Below are 18,294 nucleotides of genomic sequence, written 5' to 3'. Positions count from 1 at the left end.
GGAACGAATAAGTGCAGTCTCCACCGAAAGATGAAATATCATTAGCAATGACGTTATATACAGGCTTTCTTCCAGAAGTTGTTACACAGGAGAGTGACTGGAAGAAAAAAACACCCCATCATTTCTTTGCACAGGAGATGTGGGTAGAGAAATCCCTTAGTGCAAAAAGGAAGAGATTTGACAGACCTAGGAGTAAGAGAGCACTAAGGTACAGGGAGCGAGGTATACCTGCTAATATTATAGTTCCCACCTGAAGCCCATTAAAGGAAGTGGTGAATTAACCCAGGTGGAAGGAATTCATCCTCCCACCAGGGTGCCTGCAGCAAACTGGGATTGGTGCAAACAGCTTGATGGTGGTGTGATTATTGACAGTGCAGGTTTGCAAACAAACCTGTGTGGGTGTGGGAAGCGGTATTTGTCATTTGCAGAGATGTCAACATCAGAATTTCTTTTCATTTATTTCTTGCAAAAAAATTGGATAATCCCACGGTGCTATTAAAAAGCTGTCCAATTATTTGTTTATAATATTTTCATCCCCCTTTCCTCTTTGAAATATTGAAGTGGCCAAATCGATGTTTCTTAAGTAGGGTATTTTATGGTCTTTAAACAGAATTGTCTTTCCAAAAAGATGCTGCAGAGGTTCTTATCAAGGAACCATACAATTCTCATAGTGTTAAGAATGGAATAATTTTTAAGCCAATGTCCCTAGGGGCAAATGCTCTTCCTACTTGGTCTTATCTGACTTACCTGTTGGATAAGTAAGTATTTCCTTAGAGAAGCTGAGGACGTGACTTTTGCTAATGAGACCTTGTATGAAGAATCAAGGCAGCCCAAACCTAACCAACTCCTAAAGTCAAGAATATCAGAAATTATAATTATGTACGAAGTTACTCTTGTAGACCAAAGAAAAGTGAACATGAAGGAAAAAAGTACCTTCCCCCGCTGTGCATTGGCTGATAGTAAATGCTAAATCAATGCTGAATAAATGGGTAGATGTCCATCTGGCCATCCAGCCATCCTTCCAGTCACCAAGCTCCATTGTCATTGTGTTAACTAAGCCCAAATATGAAAGAAAGAAGAAAAAAAACTCTGAGCTTTTTAACCATTTAAGAGCATTTAATGCAAATTAACTTTTTGACCAAGTGAATAATTATCATCATTTTTTTAATTTCTGAAGGCTACAAAAGCTTAACTCTGTTTGAAATTTTTAAGGCATTTTGAGATTAAAACAATGTTCAGAGGGCAGTTCTTGTTATCTACTTTTAGTCTAATGTTGCCCTCCAACTGAGTATAATGAAACTGATTAAATATGTAATTTTTTCTATTTGAGGAAGTAAACTTGAGTGGAGAGAAAGGAAAAGAAAATTTGCTCAAGATAGGTGTTTTTTTTCTTTAACTAGAAAATATGTGTTAAGCATTGTTATCATGTGAGGTTAAAATATTGAGAATTATCTATAATTAGTAAAAGTTGCTTACAATGATCCTGAGTTAGGACCAGTAGAAGTTGGTTTTCACACCCCCAGAACAGATATGAGGTTTTCATGCCCTCAATTTTCATGTATTTGTGTTAATGATACAAATTTCAATAATTGTCTAAATATTCAAAATCTCATAAAAAACGAAATCCTTACCTGTAGTATTGGAAGTGATCTCAAAGATTATCAGTGTAGGCATTGAATGCAGGCCCTCACTGGTATAATCAATTAATTCTAAAAATCTGACCTTGACCATAGCAAAAGAACACTGGTTCAAAGTGAAAGATAGCCCCATTGGCAGAGACCTTGACTTGTCCTTGGTAAACTGGGTCTTTAAAAGGCAGTCTTCACAATGCACTGTTGCTCTTTGAGTTAAACTTTAATTTTCTGTTTTAAATTAGAAATTGTATTGCTTACATAATGTTGGCTCTTTTTTTTTCTTTTTATTGTGGGCAGCATTAATTTCTCTCTGCATGGACTGGATAAGAGCCAGTTGTCCTGGTCTTCATTGAATTGCTGACCTGTGATGATTCACCTGCAGCTTGTCTTCAGGACCCTCTAACTTTCAAAGCCGGGGTTCCTTAACCTGTACCTCTGGGTTACTCAGATTCTGGGGCCTTCCTGCCTTGAGCACCAGGTGTGCCAGGAACACGAGGGCCCGAGCCCAGTGCCAGGTCTTCTTTCCCTGGCTGGGCTGTGACCCCTCACCCAGTTTTAGTGACTGGGCCTTTGACATCTTCTCTTGTGACCTGTGATCCAGTTTTCTCTACAGTGTCTGAGTTGTATCCCGTCTTCTCTGATATGTTCTCATCCCAGGAATCAGAGGGCCATTCCTGTGCCCTGTGGTTGGTGCCCACTCCCTCCTGCTCCAGACACTGACCTGTTGCCCCCCTGGTCCTCTCTCTCTTGGTGTCTGATTGGGACCCTCACCTTGGCCTTCATGGTTGGAGGATGTACAACTGGTGTTGGGACCACACTGGCCCTCAGCCACTTGAATCCTAGTTCGGGGAATTTTGTTAGGACTCCTAATTTGTCTTCTGCCTGAGTAAGAACTGGACTGGGATGCCATGTGGGTCACAAATCGGCACCCACAGAAATTTCGGGAGCCGCATCGGAAAGTCAGCGCTGAAGCCAGCAGGCCAGAGCCCCGGAATCTGCGTCGTTAGTGTGCGGCATGTTTAGTGGCTGAATACCCCAGCTTTTCATCTCAGGTAACGAGTCACAATGCAAGCCTATTCCCCCCACCACAGACATTTAATGGCATGCATCATGCCCGCCCAGTGGAGACCAGCTGGGACTTACCTGCCCCTTGAATAGTTGGTTCCTTATTTCAGACTCCCAATGTCATGGCCTTGGAAGTCCTCCACTCTCCCCACAATTTCTGTTTATTAATTTTGAGCTTATGCTCACGAAGTCCTGTGCACTCTCAGGCAGACTGTGTTTCTCACGCTGTCAGACACGAAGTCGTCTCCTTCTCCAGATTGTGTTTGAAAAGAACAAGACACAGCAAGTATTGTGTGAGTTTAGAAGACGCCATGAAGGTTCCATGGTCACTGGGAAGGTTTATTGGCAGTTTGCCGCCATCTCCCTACCTTCTCTCTCCCACCCCTTTATCTTTTCACCCTTTCTCAATAGGCTCCCAACGAAAATTCTACCCATATCTCATCTGGAGCCTTTCTTCCTTGACACCTCTCCCCATATCCGGTGCAGAGGGCAGATAAAGGGGAAGCGTGTCGGCTCCCATCTCAAGCTCTGTTCAGGACACGCTCCAGGGAATACCTGCCTCCATCCCAGAGGAATATTAGGGAATAGAAGTGTATGCACCTTATTACATACTTACAATGCCTTTGTGTGTGTGTGTGTGGTACGCGGGCCTCTCACTGTTGTGGTCTCTCCCGTTGCGGAGCACAGGCTCCGGACGCGCAGGGTCAGCGGCCATGGCTCACAGGCCCAGCCGCTCCGCGGCATGTGGGATCCTCCCGGACCGGGGCATGAACCCATGTCCCCTGCATCGGCAGGCGGACTCTCAACCACTGCACCACCAGGGAAGCCCTGCCTTTTGTTTTTAATACTCACTTCTATTGTAATATATTTGCATCTAAATTATCTTCCTATGGTGTAAGCATGTGTGTGTGTGTGTGTGTGTGTGTGTGTGTGTGTGTGTGTGTGTATGTCTTGAGGGGGGTGTATAGCACATGGTATAAGAGATAGGTGTGTTCATCCACCTAAGAAGCCAAGTTTGCAAAGGTCAAGAATTGCATTCTATATAGTAGTTTTCCATTTTTAAGAAGTTTTTTTTGGGGGGAAATTATAGACTACTATTTTAGATATATACTTTATGTATAAGGAGTAATAACATGGGCACACCAATTTACCCACCAGCCAAATCACACAGCAGAGCTGCACAGGCGTTCTAAAGGCCCCCCTTTTCACCACCACCCCAAACCCATGCCCTCTTTCCAAAGTATTCACTACGCTGAATTTTGTTTTTATTATTTCCTTGCTTTCTTTTATAATGTCACCATATTTTATTCCCTAGATCGCATAGCTTAATTTTATATGCTTTTGAACTTTAGGTAAATGGGTCTATGCATATTCTCTTAAGATTCTCTTTTTAAAATTTTGTTCAACATTTTTTAAATTAACGATTCATCCATGTTCATGCACACAACTGAAGTCCCTTCATCTTTGCCACTATATACGTTTTTTCATCATCTGCCTGAATTTAAGGTAATCTTGTTGACTGGCCTTTGGGGGATTTCTGGTCTTTTGCTGTTGTAAGTGGTGCTGCTACATCTGCCCCTGCATCCCTGTGCACATCCCCTGGAGCCTGTACCAAGAACTGTGTCCAGGACAGGGCTTCCCAATCATGGCAACCATAGAAAATGACATTCTGTATACGGCACATTGGAAAAATCAAGGTTACTTGCTACCATGGGCACCAACCCAGTGGGGCAGAGCTGCCCACACTGCCTCAGGAGTGGAGGAGGTCTATATCATGGTATATGTGTAACCTAGTCATGGCCCATGGGCTGGGAAGCTGAAGGTGCTGATTCACAGGATACTGGAATCTTCAATTCTGCTACACTATTCCAAATTGCTTGCCAAAGTGTTTTGCAGAGCTCAGAGCTTCATTACACTTGATCCAGTTTGTGGCATTGCACAAACACATGTAAACTGGACTGTTCCGCAGTGTTCATTCTCTGGCTCCAACCCAATGCATCACCCTTCTAAGGAACATTTAATCCTACACGTCTGTGAGCCACGGTCCCCAGTCTTCCCCACTTTGGTCAGGACACCCTCCCTCCTCGACCTGCCCTCATTTCCTTCTCTGCTGGGTGAATGCACATTCATCTTTCAAGGTCCAGTTGAAAAGTGTAGCCTTTCCCTTCTCCATCCTCTCCTCAAAGACTGGCTAAGGGTTTCTCCCTCTAGATCCCAGAGACACAGAGACTTGGGAACAATGACCTGGCTTGAGAGGGTCAGAAACACCCCACAGAGGAGAGGGGGAACTGGCCCTTGGAAGGTGGGAGATGGTTGCCTGGTGGAGAAGGTTTGGACAGACCTTCCTGGGAGAAGGCACAGGATATGGAAAACCTGCAGATATAGAAAGGCATGGAGTGTTCTGAAAGGCGGAAGTGTTCTAAAAGGCTGGCATTGTGGATAGAGAGACAGAAGGTGAAGCTAAAATGTGGGATGTGTCAGATTGAAAATTTTATCCTAACAAATGGAAAGGGATTTCAGATGCATGAACAGATTTGAGCCAAAGGGGAGACACAGCTCAGTTTTGGGATATGCTGAGTTCCAGTTTCCTGTGGTAGGTCTGACAGTCGGTTGGAACTTCTTCTTTGAGGCCAAAGAGAAAGGTTTGGATCAGTAACAGAGACCTCAGATTGGCTTTGAAGCTATAGAAGTGGGTGAGATCATGCCTGAAGAAAGCATGTGAAAATCTAGCTCCCAAATAGCTTGGAAATACCATATGCTAACACTTATATATGGAATCTAAAAAAAAAAAAAAAAAAAGGTTCTGATGAACCTAGAGGCAGGACAGGAATAAAGATACAGATGTAGAAAATGGACTTGAGGACACGGGGAGGGGGAAGGGGAAGCTGGGACGAAGTGAGAGAGTGGCATGGACATATATACACTACCAAACGTAAAATAGATAGCTAGTGGGAAGCAGCCGCATAGCACAGGGAGATCAGCTCCGTGCTTTGTGTCCACCTAGGGTGTGAGAGAGGGACGATGGGAGGGAGACGCAAGAGGGAGGGGATATGGGGATATATGTATACATATAGCTGATTCACTTTGTTATACAGCAGAAACTAACACACCATTGTAAAGCAATTATACTCCAATAAAGATGTTAAAAAAAATAGCTTGGAATCTCAGCCACTAGTTCATAATTAGTGTAATGTAATGATTCAGGAAAATGACAAAATAATTTTCTCATTCCATTGAGTAGAGAGCTCTCTTTTCTCTTCCAAATTAATGATGCAAAATTACAAAAGTTCTTTGCATAGATTTTTCTCAGCCATCTCAGTCCACACCTAATGGGACCAGGCACAGTATAAATTTTACCACTGGGGTGAGAGGGTAATTTAGACTCTGTGTTCCTGCCTGGTGACTGTCAGAGAAGGGCTGCCGACTTTGCCAACTGGGTCGTTGTTTTGTAATTTAGATAGAGTAAATCTAAGGTAAGTTATTACCTTCTAGAAACTTGAATTGTCTCCTTAACAGAATGATGAGAGTTAGAATTAAGCTCTGGGGTTAGAGGAGAGCTTAGAAAAGATACCCAGAGGACTCTATTAGTTGCACTCTCATTTTAAGTGGAATATGGTTTTTATTCAAGAAAACTCCACTGGTAAATTTCTTAAAAGCACCAGCTTATGATTTGGAGTACTTAAAGGAGTGTTTTGTTTCATTTTGTTTCTCAGTAAGGCAGTAGAGCTATCATCCACCCCTCTGCTTTATGTGCGGCCAGTACTGACAGAGGCAGGGAGCTTGCTCATTTTAGACAAAACTTGGGTAAGGATTATAATCTATAAGCTAAACATAGCAATAAAATAATAATACTGAATTCTCAGGTAATGCATCCTGCGTGCCAGGCACTGTCCAGGCCTTCTGCATAGATAAGCTCACTGCATGGCCCCTGGCCTGTGAGCTGGACCCCAGGGTGAAGGAGACACAGATGTGAGTGACCTGGAGACAGGAGTCTAACCTGGATCATCAGGCTCCAGGGTCCTCACACGGAACCATGTGCTCTGCTTGAGCACCTACTGTGTGTCAGGCACAGACACCAGTAAGATCACAGTGAATAAGACAGGCTAGGTGCCCCAGCACCTGACTACCTGGAATTTATATGCCGAGGGTAAGGATACAGGAATATGGTTTAAAAATAATATTTTGGGATAAAAGAATGTTGCATATAATTTATGACCAGGATGTTTAAGCTGGCTAACATATCTGTTTTTGAGAAAAAATAAGCCATTAGTTGAATCTGATAAACTGAGTTAATTAAAATCTCCTTTTCAGGCATACACTAGCCAAGAAGGCTTGTTTTCTTCTTTTAATTCCCTTCTACTATATAAATGTGATACTGAGCTCCCAGTGCCAAGACCAATTTAATTCATTTGCTCAATTATGGGTTAAAAGAAAGAACTTTTGACACATATTAGCTGTCTGCTGCTTTGGAGTCACAACTGGCTGAATTGATGAACTTTATCTAATGATCTGTTGCTATGGTAACATGCTGCCCAGTGAGTGGAAGAGGGCATTTCATAATTACCTCACTGATAATGCTCAGAACAGTAACAGATGCAAATACAAAGTGCTTCCTTTTACTCTGCAGTAACTCTGGGTCAATGAGACAAACACGAAAAATGTCTCTTGGATACAACAGCAGAGAATCAAATAGAGTCAAATGCACAATTGGAAATAAGGTAATTCAGCTTTCCTGATTAGTGGCCTTGGTGTCCGCAGTGAATCTCCAGCCCTGTCACAGGCAACCATGGTCAGAACTGCCTGTCCCGTTCACAGGTTTAATTTCTGTACTGGATTCAGCACATGGCAAGTTGAATAATAAACATCCCTTTAAAATACAACAGAACTTAGAAAAGTAGTAAGAGGAGAACAGAGTCAAGATAAAAGATTTAACTGTCCAGGGCTTTGCAATAATCCTTCATTTTTATATCACATTTCCCTGAACTAGCCCTCTCTTTGTTTCATGGTGTGACTTTTCCCTCTCTTAAAACAAAAATTTTCTATGTATCCAGTATGTTACAGCTCCACCCTCTTAAGTGTTTTATTGCACCTTAGAGGAAATATATATTTATTCCAAAGTGTTTTGGAAGTGCTTCGGGCTGCTATACTCAAGAAGAATTGATTTCTCGGCCTTTTTTCATTGTTCAGGGTTCTCAAGTTCATTAGAGTTGATGCCGCTATACACGTAGGACCATAGGACATGATGAGTTTTTTCTTTTAGTATTGTTTCATTGTTGAAGCTTTAATGAATTGCAGAAGGCTGTCTGATCGTATACAATTACGAAAAATCAAAAATTATTATTGTTATTTATAGCAGTAGTAAATGTTATATTGAGCTGATCATATTTCTTTTCCTTCCCTCTCCTTCTCCCTCCTTCCTTTCTGCCTTCCCTCTTTCCAAAAAAAAAATATTTTCATGAACCCTCAAAATTTCGGTGAAACTAAAATTCTAGACATCCTCCAAAAAGAAATTCATTATAACCAATGACCTTTCCCTCAAATACGGGAAAGCTCATTCCTGAGCACTCATTTAGGTCTAATTGTCCCCCAAAGATCACCAGGGTTGTTAGCATAAAGGTTGTGAGCAAGGCTTCCGCTATTTGAATTATTTTATGATGTTTATCAAAATGCATCAGTTTTCTACAATACTACATGCTCTGTATCATGTCCTGCTGCATTTCTAGCCCAGGATCACATGTATAGGGGATTAAGTGAAATACATGACAATATTTGATAATACCAGGCTGTTACTAAGATGAATCTTATGTTGCAATCATACAAGGAAAAAAGAAAATTGTCTAATATAGTTTATAATGCCTTTGCATTCGAATTTGAGTCATAATATCTTAGGGAAATGTGGAAAAATAATTTGCAGTCCAGTTTTGAAATTGCTTTGAGCAAATTATCTGGGTGACAAGATCTTCTTAATCTTGACATGGAGTCCCTCTGATAGCCTGCTCAGGCTGCCTTAACAAAGATAACAGAGTACTGCAGATTGGGCGGGTTAAACAACAGAAGTTGACTGCTCACCGTTCTGGAGGCTAGAAGTTCGGGATCAAGGTGTTGGCAGGGTCTATTTCTTCTGAGACCTCTCCCCTTGGCTTGCAGACAGGCATCTTCCAGACGTATCCTCACATGTTGGGTGCACAAGTCTGTGTCTTAATTTCCTCTTCTTACGAGGACACCAGTCACATTAGCTTAGGAACCACCCACAGAACTTCATTTTACCTTAATTACCTCTTTAAGGGCCCTATCTCCAAATACAGTCACATTCTGAGGTATTATGAATTAAAACTTAAACATAAGAATTTTGATGGGGTACAATCCAGCCCATAATAATCCATATTTTATTATAAGGTATATTTCACACCAAATGAGAGATTGCTATATTTGAACATCCCTATCAAGAGGCAGAATAGAATCATGCTTAAACTATTGAATTAATCCATGTTAATTAGCAAACTGATCGCTGAAATTTAGAGAAAGACCAGCTATTTTCCCCCAAAGTCAAAAATATAGTGAATTTTCAACCACTAATAACTGAATTACATCCATTAGAGTTTATATTACATACAGTTTACATCACATAAAGCAATTAGTGGTTAGAGAGTCATTTTTATTGTAAAAGTTTTTTGTTTAAACCAATCTTTTGTCACCTTAAATCCTCCTTTTTTAAAAAAAAATAACTGAACTAGAATATTCTAGGCATTTTTCATCCATTTATTCTCATGTTTGCTTCCTGAACTTGAGGAGATGAGAGTCCCTAGCCTGGTAGAGAAGTCAGGTCTGTCCTGGCACCACTTATATATTAGTTACGTGTGTAGGGAATTCTGGGATAAGATAAGCGTGTCTGTAAATCATAGCTTAATCTTTGTCTTGAATAACCACTACTGCTTAATACACTGTCTGATAAGACCACCTGATCTTCTAAGAAACTTATCAGCCATACTACTACTGATGCACCATTATAAGGATTGTGTATTATACTTTTCATATTTTCAAAACAAAAATACCTTCAAAAATTTAGAAACCAGCTCTTGATTGATATGCAGAGGACCTACATTTTGGCCCAAATCGTCTGATCTTTGGAACTCAACCTTTCTGGGCTTTGCTTTCCTCACCTGCAAAATTCAAAATATTGTTGTAGGTTCCTTCCAACTCTAATGTCCTACGACTGTTTGAAATTTTAGTTTAGAAATCATAATGATGGTAGATGATTTGCAATTAGAGTACCCATACCAATGGGATCTCTCGTATTCTCCCCCAAGGACTTATCTTGGATTCTGAAAATTGACTGAATTAGGAAAATAAAAGTAGTCTGTAGTTTTCTATTTGTACATCAAGTTTACATCTATGCTTCTCTTTCCTTGTTAGCTTAATTTTGGTATAAATACATCAGTGGTTTTTTTTTTTTTCTTGTTTGCACTGGCTTTCATATGTTGATTATCCAGGCTGTGAACCATGAAGTCTCCTCGCCCTCACCAGTTCTGTTTGGGAGGGCAGTCAGGGTCATTGGTTTTCTCAGAAAAGTGATACAGAAGCTCTACTCCAAAAGAGTAGGGACAAGCTTAACCTCTAATTAAAGGAAAACTCTACAAAGAAAATGAACAAAAACAGAAAGAATCTTCTTTAGTGGTTGTGCTTACTTTGTGGCAGTCCATAAGGTTCTGATATAAGCTGACAGTAATTGCATTCACTCTCACAGGACATCTGTCATTTGCCTGTGGACAGATTACCAGCGGGTGACACAGGTGGCCAGGTGAGGGGTTAGGGGCCAGGTTCTAATATCAGGGCTACACTCACTGGCTGGACACCATGAGCCTTCAGTTAACCTTTGAGGACCTGCCTCACCTTACCTGCAGTAGGATCTCTAGTGCAAGCGTTCTCAAACATTTGTGGAGATGGAACCTTTTGTTCAGTTATTCTCAGCCCTTCCTGCTGGAACCCTTTCTTCAGTGGAAATCATATGGCAAGGCTAAATATGTGAAATGAAGCTTGCCATGTTGTGGGTTATGAAGCTGTTGCCCGTTTTGGGCAGTGGTGGGCACCTGGCTCTTCAGGGCAGTACTGGGCCACCTCTCTACATCTCTAAGCTGTCCAATACCATAGCCATAACCTGATGTGACTGCTGCACACCCGAAACGTGGGTAATCTGAACCCTCATTTCAAAGACTTAGTAGAAAAAAAATGCAAAATAGCTCAATCATTTTATATTGATTACGTATTGGAAGATTGTACACTATTTTGGATACATCAGGTTAAATAAAAATTTGTAATTAAATTTAGTTCACCTGCTCTTTTTTTTTCTTTTTTAAATGTGGCTGCTAGAAAAATTTTCAGTTACTTGCATGGCTGGTGCTACAGTTCCGTTGGATGACGCTGGTCTAGACTCACTCTGTGGGCTCTCGCCTCCAGCCATCAGTGCTCGAAAGTTTTGTGGGGATTCTAGTCATTGTTGCTTCCTCAGGTCTCATGTGCAAGTCACTCTGTTCCCATGAAATGCGTTAGGAATGTGTCCGGGCAGCTTTCTTTACTACCACACTTTGCTCTAAGAACATTTTTTCATTGAAACCAAAATATATTTTTTTCTGCAGAAAAACATACATTTTTGTTTGTTTGGTTTTGTTCTCTTTTTTAAAATTAATTAATTAATTAATTCATTAATTTATGTTGGCTGCATTGGGTCTTCGTTGCTGTGTGTGGGCTTTCTCTAGTTGCGGCAAGTGCGTTTCTCATTAAGGTGGCTTCTCTCTTTTTTGTTGTTTTTAACATCTTTGTTGGAGTATAATTGCTTTACAATAGTGTGTTAGTTTCTGCTTTATAACAAAGTGAATCAGTTATACATATACATATGTCCCCATATCTCCTCCCTCTTGCGTCTCCTTCCCACCCTCCCTATCCCACCCCTCTAGGTGGTCACAAAGCACCGAGCTGATCTCCCTGTGCCATGCGGCTGCTTCCCACTAGCTATCTATTTCACATTTGGTAGTGTATATATGTCCATGAGGTGACTTCTCTTGTTGCAGAGCACGGGCTCTAGGCGCACGGGCTTCAGTAGTTGTGGCTCGCGGGCTCTAGAGCACAGGCTCAGTAGTTGCTCCGTGGCCTGTGGGATCTTCCTGGACCAGGGCTCGAACCCACGTCCCCTGCATTGGCAGGTAGATTCTTAACCACTGCGCCACCAGGGAAGCCCTGGTTTTGTTCTCATTTTACTTACTCTTTCCCTAAGGTGCTTGGACGTGCACATATTTTGCTGTGTGTTGGAGGTCGTGGAGCAAACTTCAGTGTTTCATGGATCGTTTCTTGTGGTTGGAATTTTGGGGGGGATTTCTTCATGTCCTTTTCAAGTAACCCTCCAGTCTTCTGATAAGTTTTATGTAAATATTTCTTCCCCAGAAATCACTTTTAAAATTGGATTTATTACTGTTTCATGTGACGATGTTCCAGCTTTACCTTAGTATACGATTTTGCTTATGACTTTTGCTTTTTCCTTTGGTCATTTTCCTAATGGCTCAGAATACTGAGGTTGAAATGAATACCTCTCTTATTACGATAATCCAATTTTGCCTCTGTGTTTTCCACCTGCCGTCAGATGTGCCTCTGGTCTTCCATGACTTTATTAGTCACCAGCAAAAATCAGTATTAGGAATTGTTTGGACCTACAGTCTGATGATTTGTGCCCAGAAGAGTTCTCACATCCCTGGCAAGCACTTCAGTGAAGCCCTTCATTTGTTCAAGGTCTGGTCTGGTGACGGTGCCTTGCATGGCTGTTGTTTTGGGGGATAGTTGTTCCTTTCTCTTATTCCCAGAGATACTGGCTTTTAAGTGTACATACAACTTGTGTTTATCCAGACATGTTTGATCTGGCTCTGCATGCCTCACTCTTTAGATAGACGGTGTAAGGGAGCAGGGACATCAGTCACCGTGTTTGCCTGTCTTTGCCTGATTGTGGGAAGGAATGTGGTCCTGGTAACCAGGAGGCCCCGGTGCTTTCCGAAGCAGCTGCTGACCGTGTTTGTCCTCCACGTGGGTAGCTTCCGATGGATCAGGATGTTGCCTTCCTTCTAACTACCTCCCAACTGGCTACGTTTCATGACTTCCAGAAGATTTCGTGGAATAAAAAGAGTATGCAAACAATCTAAATATAACTACCGGGCTTCCCTGGTGGCGCAGTGGTTGAGAGTACGGCTGCCGATGCAGGGGACATGGGTTCGTGCCCCGGTCCGGGAAGATCCCACATGCCGCGGAGCGGGTGAGCCCGTGAGCCATGGCCTCTGAGCCTGCGCGTCCGGAGCCTGTGCTCCGCAACGGGAGAGACCACAACAGTGAGAGGCCCGCATACTGCAAAAAAAAAATAATAATAATAAAATAAAAATAAAAAAATAAATATAACTACCTTTTCCTAGGTATCACACTGGCTTTTTAATTAATGTTTATTTGGGGTCCATTGTTACTTTCTCTTGTTCATTAGCATTGACGTGAACCTCCATTTCATGTCTGACTCCCTTACGGGATTTTAAAAGTACAGTTCATAGGAAATCTATATCAGATCTTCTACTCTCTGAAACTCAGTTTTCTCATCTGTAAAGTGGGAATACTCATGCATATATTTGTCACATCCTCACCAGCTTGCTGAGATGATTGCATGAGATGTGGATATAATAAGGCTGCCAGATTTAACAAATAAAAATATAGGATGCCTACTTTAATTTCAATTTCAGGTAAACCATGAATAATATTGAATTGGATGTACTAATACTAAAAAAAATAATGGTTTATCTATTTAAGTGGGCATGCTTTATTGAATCTGCCCACCCCCTAAAGTATAAGCAGGCTTCCTGTTCTGCTGAAATTAGGCAAATATAAGTTCTTCAGCACAGTATTTACATTTTCATATACTTACAACTATTCATGTCTTTCAAATGACAACCATACTATATCAGCTGTCATCGGCCTGAAAATGAAAAATCTTGCAGTAGCTCTCTTTCACGAGTACCTGTGGTTTTCAATTTTAGAGATAAATTACAAATATCTGACCCTCAAATGTGTGTCCATAACGTAATTAGTATTTCACATTCTCACAAAAGGTGAATATTGTGAGAATTTGGGCCAGGGCGGTGCCAACCCCGTGGTCTTGCTGTCAGCTCCGATTCTGCACTTCCAGAAGCTCGCTCTCCTTCTCTCTCCTTGGGGAAGTGATCTGCAATTGACAGGAAGTGCCAATTTTCTCTTTCCTTTCTGATCTCAAAATTTTACAGACTGATTGAGAAGGTTTTCTCTATTTCTAGCATTGATTGTTTTCCTTCCACTGGCTTTGATTAGAGTATTGAGTTTCAGGTGTATATGGTTTTATTTTTCTATGGCGAATTTTCAGAGCCGACATTTTCTCAGCTGAAACCATGAAAATGATTTTCCTCATTCATGTTTAGTCTATGACACTTTTAGTTGAAATATTTGGGAATTGGGGAAATACTGTTTCTTGTTTCACCTTCACACTGACTGATCTGACTGATATCGTACCTCTCATTAAACGTTGCAATGCAAAGATATTCATCAGGAGTCTTTTTAGCAAATGTACAAGTGATAATGACGTTCCCATGACAGCTGCCTTCCTTCCTGCCTTCCTTCCCTCACTCGTTAGTTCAGTCTCTCATCCAGCACATAGGCCACAATGGTGGCCGCTCTGCAGACATCAGGGGACAAAACTGATAGTGTCTGCCCTCATGGAGCTTAATAACAGCAAGTGTAGAAGCCACAAAACAACTAACTTAGTAGTTAAACTGTGGCAGATATTATAAAGCAAAGACAGCAAAACATAAGAGCACTCTGAGGGACCTCCCCAAGTCCTGCTGTTCTGTCCTCTCATAGGAAGTGGATCTTTGTTCCTTGGTCTCTTAGGAGTCAGGCTCTGACTTTCTGCCTCTAAAAGAAAAAACAAACAAACAAAAAACGTGGCTTTGCCACATCCTTGCTCTGTTACCAAACCAAACTTGGGTCCATTTGCCCACATGCAGTAAAGCTGATTTACTGACACCAGCTTGGGCTCGGGCCTCACATGGCCCCTGGGTGACTTGGTACCGTGTTGACACCTGATGCAGAGGGTCCGAGGCAGGAGAGGGGTGTGGTCGTGCACGTGTCCAGATGCTCACGCCAGAGACAGGAGCGCAGGGTGAGTGTTCTGGGGGCGTCCAGGTGAGGAAGGTGTTCTACACTAAGGTGACAGTGTGTGAACAGTGTGGCCAAGGTGCCGGCTGAGGAAGGGCAGGCGTCGAGGGAACAGAAGGAGGCTCCTGGGGTCCGGATGTGCTGACCCTGCTGCCAACAGAACGGGGAACTTCATGAGCCTCCTCGCGTGATCAAGTGACTCAGAGTGAAGAAGACCCAGCAGAGGCGTAGATGGTGGACGAGCACCTAAGTCCACGCTGAGTACCCTTCTCTGAAATGCTAAGAAGTCCTCTAGTTTTGTGAGATCCCAGTCAGCTGGAAAATCAGATACAAGGCGTGCAGAAATACACATTGAGACGTTTTGATCAATGATGGTTAGCTCTTTTAAATCAAATGATTAAAGATCTTTGAAAATGTGTTTTTTCCCCGCACAACTGCTTAAGAATTCAAAGTGCGTATGAGCATATTGACGTTTGAATTGTTATTGATTGGTTTCTCAGAGTAATAATCCATCAGCAAAATAAATAATAAACAGCCAGCAGTCTCTGTGCACCTGTTGAATAGGATTTAGTTCTCTCACCCATGTTTCCTATGAAAATAGCGCGGTAACCGTCAAAAGATGGCAGTTCGCCACCTGGACTCTCGCCTCTTCTGGCCCTCCTCACCTCCACCCCTGCATTGCTCTAAAATGTTCTGTTTTATCGCAAGAGTCTCTCTTTTTAAAATTTTTATTGGAGTATAGTTGATTTACAATGTTGTGTTACTTTCAGGTGTACAGCAAAGTGAATCAGTTATACATATACGTATATCTGCTCTTTTGGGTTTTTTTTAGATTCTTTTCCCATATAAGCCGTTACAGAGTACTGAGTAGAGTTCCCTGTGCTCTACAGCAGGTTCTTATTAGTTATATATATATATATATTTTTTGAGGTACGTGGGCCTCTCACTGTTGTAGCCTCTCCCGTTGCGGAGCACAGGCTCCAGACGCGCAGGCTCAGTGGCCATGGCTCACGGGCCCAGCCACTCCGCGGCATGTGGGATCTTCCCGGACTGGGGCACGAACCCGTGTCCCCTGCATCGGCAGGCGGACTCTCAACCACTGCGCCACCAGGGAAGCCCTAGTTATCTATTTTATATAGAGTAGTGTGTTTATTCCCAAGAGTCTCTACTTAAGACTCATCAGAGCCTTGCAGCTCACTGGATGGGGGCAGGCCCTGGCTCCTAACTTCTGTCTCGGACCGCGTCCTATTGTCGGGATGTCCCAAAGGGCAGCAAAGGCTCCGTGCCTGTCACTGGTCCACAGGAGGCTGGCACTTCCGTCTGCCAGGGGAGACCTCCTCTCGGGGTATTGGGGCTGAGACACTACGCTGAGGTTACCTTCCCTGAAGCTGCCACCTGTTCCCATCCCTGCCGTGGTGCTGGGCTCATCTTTGATGCTTTGCCCCATGCAAGCAGGAAGACCCAAACATCACTGGGTTGAATTTCCCGCCAGCTGGAAATTGTGGTCTCCAGGTCAAAATTAGATTGACTTACACAGTAAATACATACAAATTGTTTTGCACACTTTAAGTGTGAGCAGTTGTTAAAATGCTGCCTTGCTGCGTAGACTTCCCCTGCCTCTCTCTCTCCCCCCTCCCTCTCCCCGTCTCTCCCTCTTTCTCTGTTCCCACCCACTCCCTTGCTGTGCGTTCACAAACACACACTCTTCCCTCAAAGATGACCCAGCAATCCCACTACTGGGCATATACCTTGAGAAAACCATAATTCAAGAAGAGTCATGTACCACAATATTCATTGCAGCTCTATTTACAATAGCCAGGACATGGAAGCAACCTAAGTGTCCATCGACAGATGAATGGATAAAGAAGATGTGGCACATATATACAGTGGAATAGTACTCAGCCATAAAAAGAAACGAAATTGAGTTATTTGTAGTGAGGTGGATGGACCTAGAGTCTGTCATACAGAGTGAAGTAAGTCAGAAGGAGAAAAACAAATACCGTATGCTAACACATATGTATGGAATCTAAGAAAAAAAAGGTCATGAACAACCTGGGGCAAGACAGGAATAAAGACACAGACCTACTAGAGAATGAACTTGAGGATATGGGGAGGGGGAAGGGTAAGCTGTGACAAAGTGAGAGAGTGGCATGGACATATATACACTACCAAATGTAAAATAGATAGCTAATGGGAAGCAGCTGTATAGCACAGGGAGATCAGCTCGGTGCTTTGTGACCACCTAGAGGGGTGGGATAGGGAGGGTGGGAGGGAGGGAGACGCAAGAGGGAAGAGATATGCGAACATATGTAAATGTATAACTGATTCACTTTGTTATAAAGCAGAAACTAACACACCATTGTAAAGCAATTATACTCCAATAAAGATATTAAAAAAAGAAGACAGGTACTATATTTTTAATCTTCCCAGTATACATAGTTATCCTGTTTGTGCTTGAACTTTCTCAAAAGTGACATGTTTAACCAGCTAACCTAAAATAAAATTAAGCAGTGGTTTACTGATACTGCACACATTAATATATGCATAATTTTATACACTGTTACATGCATAGGGCTTATAGCAGTCAGTTCATAATCAATAAATGTTCACTGGAGATGTTTCGGATATACGTTTCTTAATGAACTCAGGATAATATATATCCACCTAGGTATTTTCTCTCTAAATGTAAACATCCTTCGTCTCTAAGGACTCTCCTAGGAATGAAAAACTGTAAAGGTATTTAATGTCCAAATCTTTTGTGAGATTAGCAGATTGATCGGAAGCCTTGAAGCCAGAGGTTCTTGATTTTATTTCCTTTTTTAGATGACTTGATAGCCTCATTATCTGTGTTTACAGAATAAGAATTACAACGTTTTGAAACTCAGATCCCCATGGGTTTTATGAAGTCAGTGCCTTCAGGGTTATTTGAGGAACTTGTGGACGGCTTTCAGAAGTGCTTCTAGAGGGTTGGGTCTCATACCCTGGACTTGCATACTGGCCTTGGGGGCCTCAACACAGCACGCCAAGGACGACAGCACGTTTCAAGTCTGGGTCCCAACCCTGGGGGTTGGCTGCACCATGCCACTCCCTGGTGGAGAGGACCCTTCTCTGTGCCCATCACAGCCACTCTGGAGAGTCTTTGTGGTTCCAGGGACTCTAGGACACTTGTCCTCAGGCAGTGCTCATAGCCAAAATAAATGAGCATAAGCACGTGGTGAGCAGAAAAGCTCGAGTGGGGAGGGGACCGAGTCAGAAATGATGTTCATTAGTACAGGAGAGAAGAAGCCATGGAGCTGAGACCCAGAAGAGCATCCCGCAGAACAAGCTTGGGGGAGAAAGAGAGGAAGGAGGGGATCCAGACAGAAAGGCAGAGAAGGATGTACTTCCAGGG

The 18,294-nt window shown here is 42.4% G+C and overlaps 1 protein-coding gene across 8 annotated transcripts in view; it reads left to right on the top strand.

Annotated features, from left to right (window-relative positions):
- Positions 1-18,294, top strand: part of SEMA5A (semaphorin 5A) — a 479,287-nt gene that overhangs the window by 358,642 nt on the left and 102,351 nt on the right. The gene's annotated exons all lie outside the window — the stretch shown is intronic.

This window comes from Globicephala melas, chromosome 3 (genome assembly GCF_963455315.2).
Source record: "Globicephala melas chromosome 3, mGloMel1.2, whole genome shotgun sequence".
NCBI lineage: Eukaryota > Metazoa > Chordata > Mammalia > Artiodactyla > Delphinidae > Globicephala > Globicephala melas.
The sequence above is the reverse complement of the archived record's forward strand: the minus strand, read 5'-3'. Positions and strand labels throughout refer to the sequence as shown.